The sequence below is a fragment of the Setaria italica genome, chromosome IV, assembly GCF_000263155.2.
Source record: "Setaria italica strain Yugu1 chromosome IV, Setaria_italica_v2.0, whole genome shotgun sequence".
Taxonomy (NCBI): Eukaryota; Viridiplantae; Streptophyta; class Magnoliopsida; order Poales; family Poaceae; genus Setaria; species Setaria italica.
Genome location: NC_028453.1, coordinates 36,772,431 through 36,779,521, shown reverse-complemented (window position 1 = coordinate 36,779,521; position 7,091 = coordinate 36,772,431). Strand labels below are relative to the sequence as shown.

Here is a 7,091-nt window from a genome sequence, read left to right as displayed (position 1 = left end):
GGAGTCATCAGTTAGATAAGCAGACTCGGACAGAAAATTCTTAGGGTCTATTTGGTTTGACTTCTAAAGTGTTGTGGCTGCCGCAAAAAGTAGAAAGCTAACCAAAGCGTGCACTCCTAGCGCGGTACTTCAACAAAAAGCAGCTTCGCTCGATGTTGTATTTCCGCAGCACCTCTTACCCGGCTTTCACCGGCTGCGAAGGATTGGTTTTACACCAAATTACCCGTCTGCCACTCTTTACAACTTACCGGTTCGATATTTTCCATCGCTCTCCTCTCTTTCTCTGGTCCAGAACCATCGCTCTCCTCTATCCACAACCGCAGGCCACGCTAGGGTTAGCGCACAGGCCGGCGATGGCGCTTCCTGCTTCGTCATCCGCGACGGCGGCCACTCCTCCCTGGCAAGAGCGCATCCCGCCTTCTCTTCCTCTCCTTTCTTCATCGCAGCAGGCCGCTACCGCCCTATCCATCACAACGGGTTGGCGGCGGCGGCGGGATGCCCCTGCCCTGTCACCGTTGCCAACGGGACGCCGCTGCCCTGTCTTCGTCGCAGCGGGCCCCCGCCGCCCTCTCTCCGTCGCAGTAGGCCGCCGCCTCCAGCGGGACGCTGCCGACCTCTGTCCTGGGGCCGTGCTGGTGGCCGCCCCTTTCGTCTCCTCCTCGGAGTAAGCTGTAGGAGCTGGCGCGGCGCAAATCCGTGGCTGGCAGCTCCGGATCTGCAAGCACTCGAGTGGACGGGATTCCGTGAGTCAAGATTCGAGGTGAGTCTCTAGGAGCTCGAGCTCAAGTATACTGAATTCCCTGTTGTGCTCTGTGCTATCCATTAGATACATGTAGGTAGCCATTATTAATTCATGGAGTATATTGAGAAAACAAACACATGGCATTCGAGTAGTAAATTGGCTCGTGCACATTTAGGTTTTATAAACTGTGTTCTTATACTTGTGGAAGTAGCTCATCTAAAAATAACTATTGTGCATATTATTAGGTAGGGTGAATACCACCAAAGATCTGGGGTATTATAACTTCCTTTGTGCCAGACTAGATATACCATGGATGAATTGAAGGACAAGAGTATAGAGATAGACACTAGTTCTTGGGTCGTAGTCATGTTATGGTAACTGAATTGAATCAAAGTTTTTTTTCTTCATTCAAGAATGGCTGATAAGGCAGATTGGTGTGATGCCAATGTGAGGCATTTTATTGATATCTGCAAAGGAGAGATAGAAGCTGGGAATAGGCCGTTGGGATTTTTCAATAGGACTGGTTGGAAAAATGTTATATCTAAGCATGAAGAAAAAACTGGTCAGAAGCTAACAAAGAAACAACTCAAGAACAAGTAGGACAATATGAAAAAGGAATATACATGGTTCATGGAGTTGAAGAATAGTGCAACTGGGCTTGGATGGAATGAGGCGAAGCGAACTGTTGAGTGCTCTAAGGAATGGTGGGATGAACACCTAGCTGTAAGCACTTTACAGTCATTATTCATTGTTCATTTTCAATGTTTTCATATTCTGTTACTTGCTAATGAACCCTTTGTTTCATTTAATTTCAGAGGTGCAATAATTCTGAGAAAGGTATCAAATGCAACCATGTGAGGTTCAGAAAACAAGGGCCGAAGCACCTTGATGATCTTCATATATTGTTTGATAAGATACATGTCAGTGGCGCTAGTGCATCCTGCCCTGGAGATATATCCTTTGATGAGTCAAGTGATGACGATGTGAGTGAGATACAAAAAACTCAAGACATTGATGATGTGAAGCTGGCTGCTTTGAAGAAATCAAAGCCAAGGAAAAAGAAACACAAGGAACACTCTAGTTCTATTGAAGAGAAGGAGGAGAAGAGTCCATTCTTTCGACTGTACAAGAACACATGTTTGAAGATAGAAACTGCAGCAGATAAGATATCCTCTAGTGTTGAAGCTTCATCTGCTGCTCCAACCAATCCAGTCCCAAGCATTTCAGAGGCTATTAAGATGGTGAAAGATTCTGGAGTGCAAGAAAAAACTGCTTTAATGCACACAGCCACCTTCCTTATCGTCAAACCTGAATTTAGGGAGGTCTTTAGCTCCCTGGAAACAAAAGAAGGAAGGTTCGATTTGATTGAGAGAGAGCATGAAAAGGAGTTGTTGAAGCATCAGTAGAACTATTCCCTACTTTATCTAGTGTTGTGTTGTGAACCAATAATTATTTATTTTCCTTTGTTGAGAACCATTAGTTGTCTGTTATTACCCTTTGTTGAGAACCATTAGTTGTTTGTGCACCAATATTTGTTTAGTTGTCTATGAGAACTATTTGAGAACCATTGGTTATGTGTTCATATGGTGTTCATATATTCGTGATGTCCATCCATATAATGTTCATATATTTGGTTATGTGCTTCTGTTATCTGAATGGAAGAATTGAACTTGTGTCTGTAGGGAAGAATTGAACTTGTGTTTGTAGATGGATGCCAACATGGAAGAACTGGTCAAAAAGGGGCAAAAGGGATTATTGCTTCTAGCTGAACTTTCCCAGCAGGCTGCTGCTATTGGTCAAATGGGAAACATGTACACGGATCGGTATTTCAACAAAGCATAATACAGGGAAACATCAGAAACTGGGCTTCAATGGGTTATGAGGTGCTTTGGTCGTCCGAGGTACTTTTATAAGATGTTTCGAATGAGCACTGATATTTTCATGGCACTACATAATTTGCTCATCTCGAATTACGGTTTGATCTCAACTAACAATGTTTCATCAATTGAGTCATTGGCGATGTTTCTATGGATTGTCGGAGGACCCCAATCATTTTCACAAGCTGAAAATCGTTTTACACGATCGCTATGGACAGTTCACACCAAGTTTCATGAAGTATTGAATTGTTTGCGCAAGTTAGCAAAGGACAATATCAAGCCAAGAGATCCAACTTTCTGTACTGAGCATGAAAGGGTGAAAGAGGACCGTTTCTGACCTTATTTCAAAGGCGCTATTGGAGCTATAGATGGTTCACATGTTAAAGTTGCCGTTCCAGCAGAGGAAGTGGTTAACCACACATGTCGACATGGATATACATCTCAGAACGTGCTAGCTGTTTGTGACTTTGATATGAGGTTTATCTTTGCGGTTGCTAATTGGCCGGGTTCTGCACATGACACACGGATTCTCAATCATGCATTAGCGAATTTTCCTTCATTTCCCGTACCTCCCAAAGGTATGCATGTTGGTTAAGAGTTAGTAATAGTTCTATTGTTGTTTTCCTTTGATGATTTGATTTGGTTTTGTAGGAAAATATTATCTTGTGGACTCTGGCTATCCAAACAGAGTAGGATATCTTGCCCCTTTCAAAGGAAGCACATACCACATACCAAAATTCCGGCTTCGTTTTGGGCGTCCTCCTCAAGGGAAGTACGAGATTTTCAATTTTTTGCATTCATCCCTTCGAAATGTCATTGAGCGGGCCTTCAGAGTGTTGAAGCAGAAGTGGCGTATTTTGAAGGACATGCCAAGTTTCTCCACTCGTACTCAAAAGTATATTATTCTTGCTTGCATGGCATTGCATAATTTTATTCGTGAGAGCAATTTGCATGATAAAGTGTTTGATAGATGTGATGCTGATGAGGACTACCTACTACAAGAGACATGTGGCATAACCCAAACACAAGGAGATGAGAGTCCAGATGGGGAGAATGAGGATACAATGAATACTATTCGTAGTAGAATAGCTGATGCTTTGGTTAGGACGAGAGGGAGATAATTATGTGGACCATATGTTAATGGTGGACATTTATATGAACCATATATCTCTTGTGAAATGTTAGCTTTGTATTCACGTGGACAATATGGTAATGGTGGCTGCAAAATTTAAAAAAAAATTTCCCTTTTCTAAAATGGTAATTTATGTGATTAAGTGAACAACACAGTATTTTACGATCAATTTGCATATCAACAGTCCTTCATACCTTCCAAGGGTATTACAAACCTTTCTTGCCAAACCTACAGTCTCACAGTTGTTTCAACCAAACGACTTTCAGCTTTCTCACAGTTGACAACTTAAAGCAGCTTTTCCACAGCTCACAGCCCACAACAGCTTTTCCACAGCTCACAGCCTACAACAGCTTTTCCACAGCTCACAGTCCAACCAAACAGACCCTTATTGTGCACTTCAAATTGTTACTCCTGCCCAGTTCGCCTACCGAGATGTCATACCGATTCCTCATTTCCGCTAGCCTCTGAATTCGAGCTTCTACTTTACTAATCTGGCTAGGGAACTTCTGTCATGCTGCAAAGTTCTTGATTTCATGAAACTTTCTCTTGACGAAGCTATTTGTATCCATGACTTGCACGCTAAGGTAAGCATACTCATCAATGATGTCTTCCACATCATGAGCAACATCTCTAACTTGCTCCAACCATGCATCAAATGTCTTGTCACCGACTTTCTTCCCACTAACCTGACCAACAAAGGCATGCAGCACTGAGAGCTCGCCCTCAATTTGTTTCATACTATGCTCAAAATCTTGCAAAACTGGTACTGCTTCAGCCACCTCTGTGCTAATCTTGGCCAATGCCCCTTCTGCCAGGGATTGAGCAATTTTTCTTAGAACAACGAAAAGGGCATGTGCCATGTTTGCTACACGCACCTGAAAATTCGTCACCTTGTCATGTATTTACATTCCTGAAAAGGATCACACGCAGCTCTGTACTACCTGAAATGCAAAAAAAACATATTTAAAAAAACAAATAGGAGTTTATTCAGTAGATCAAATGGAATTTGTTCGAAATGGATGTAATGCCAGAGCATGGCAAGAAAGTTGTGCAGATTGACAACAAAGCCGACAGTTATTTCAAAGCATAAGGCCAACTAGTGAATTCATCAAGGGAACGACTAATGAGGTTGGACTCCCATATCCCAGATTCCCATGTACAGAATTTGGCTTTGTCCAGCCGTAAGGTGTTCACAGATTCCTCTTAACAGCAACCGGCAAGAAATCTTGGTTGACCAGGGAGCGGGAGAAGAGTACATCCATCTCCACGGTTGGTAGCATCCGTGATCCGACCAGAATAGCAGACAGGGAGCAAGAACAAGAAGGCGTTCATACGGCATACCTTGGCGAGCAGAGGAGCAAGACGAGGGGGAAGCCTGAGCAGAGGAGGCGGCTGCGGCTCAAGTATGGAGCCTTCAGGGCGCCGCGCCTCCGCTCTGGGTCTCTTCTCGCAAGCTGCAAAATGTCGCCGCCGTCTTTGTCGACGAAGAGGCAAAAATGTTGGCACTTGGGACTAAGAGCAACTCAACTACAAAAGTCTCCCTTATATTACTCCTAAATCTTGTTTAGGGAGAAAAATACAAGAAATCAAGCTCCAACAGGTCCTCTAATCTGAAAAGAATATAGCTACGCTAAAAACTCCATCGCCCCGCATATTTCTGCGTCGACGCTCCTCCCCCAATCGTCCCCGATTCTCCTTTCCTGCGCGCAGATTCCTTCAGGCTGATTTTTTTCCTCCGACGCGCACGGCAGCTTCCAGAACGCGCTGGCGTTCCTCGCCGTGCTCCAGGGCGGGCCTGCGCTGCACTGCACCGGGAGGAGCCCACTTGGCTCACGTCGGCACCGCACGTGTTGCGCCGGTCCAGCCGCAACCTCCCACGGATCGCGTCTCGGCGGCCCGCCAACCTCCCCATGGACGCCACCGTCGTCGTCGACGCGGCGGCTGCCGTGGCATCGGCCTCCACGGCGGTCTTCTCGGGGGTATCCTGCATCTCCGTCGCCAGCGCCATGGCGTGTGCTGAGGTCGAGCCCACGCCGTGATGGATGCCCTCCCCCGCGAGGTTCACCACACCGAGGCACATCGTCATCACCACTAGGCCGGCCTCCCCCATGCCACGCATGTGGTGGGGCACCTTCTCGTGGCGGCGGCGGCGGCGGTCCGACGAAAGGGGAGCGATGTCGAGAGCCCCGTCATGCGATTCCTCTGCCGTCGTCTTCTGCCGTGCCTCCGCCACCCACGATTCTAGCGAGATGGATGGCTAATGAGAGGTTCCACCGCTATAGTAGGGGCTGGAGGAGGTGCGGCGCTAGATCGTGCGGCCATGGTGTCAGGCTGTGGAGCGCGCGGTGGACGCGGACCTGGAGCGCGTCTTGGCGCGTGGCGCGAAGCTTGGTGAGCGGCTCCAGCAGGTGGGCGCGCGATGGCAGGCGGGGACACAGGCGTGCAGCGCAGAGGATGGGTGTGTGCTGCTGCTGCTGTGTCGGCATCTATGCCTGTGCCGTGGGTGTAAGGCGGCTGCCGAGGAGTGTCCGTAGACGGCGGCAGCTACTGCCGGTGCTTGAATTCTGTGCAGAGGTCTTGGTGCCCACGGAGGAGATGGGGGAGCAGGTCGGCGGGGTTAAAAAGGAGGGGGAGGAGAAGGGAAGCGTGGGCTCGGCTTCGACAGCCAGTGGATGGTGGCAACATGGCCAGGAGCTCTGTTCTGGGAGGTCGTAAGGGGAGGGAGAGATCGCGAGGGGGAGGTGAGGGCAGCCCAACTAGAGTGGACCCACTTGTGATGATGTGGTCTATTTTAAAATATTGGGGAGAGATCGTGAGGGGAGGGAGAGATCGTGAGGGGGAGATGAGGGCAGCCCAACTAGAGTGGGCCCACTTGTGATGATGTGGTCTGTTTTGAAATATTGGGAGGTTACTTTTTGGAGATCTGTTATGGGATGATAATATTTTGGGGAAAAATTTTTTAGAAAAGCCTCCAATACATAATTTTGGGGAAAAAAATTTTGAGGACTCTTGGAGTCGCTCTAAGTCGCTAACTGTGTTTGCCGTGGAAATTTTGGATCCCTAAAGGCGCACAGTAGATAGTAGACTCAAATTCGGTGACGTAGTAGTATCCGGCCGATGGATTAGTCCATTTTTTTAGAACTGCACGTCACGTGTTTTAAAAAAAAAGTTTTTGAACACTTATCTTATTCTTAAAACATATTTAGTATTTCACGGAAACTAAGATCCTATTTTGTGGCTGTGGATGCCAGTTTCAAAATCATCATTTTTGCTACACCTGTTTTTTTTTCTGTTGCTTGCACGCATAGATGAATTAGCGATGGTTTAAGCAGGTGGAATA

At 46.7% G+C, this 7,091-nt stretch overlaps 1 pseudogene; it reads left to right on the top strand.

Moving 5' to 3' along the window:
* Positions 1-1,156: 1,156 nt before the first annotated feature.
* Positions 1,157-1,885, top strand: LOC101756360 (annotated as a pseudogene).
* Positions 1,886-7,091: the final 5,206 nt, after the last annotated feature.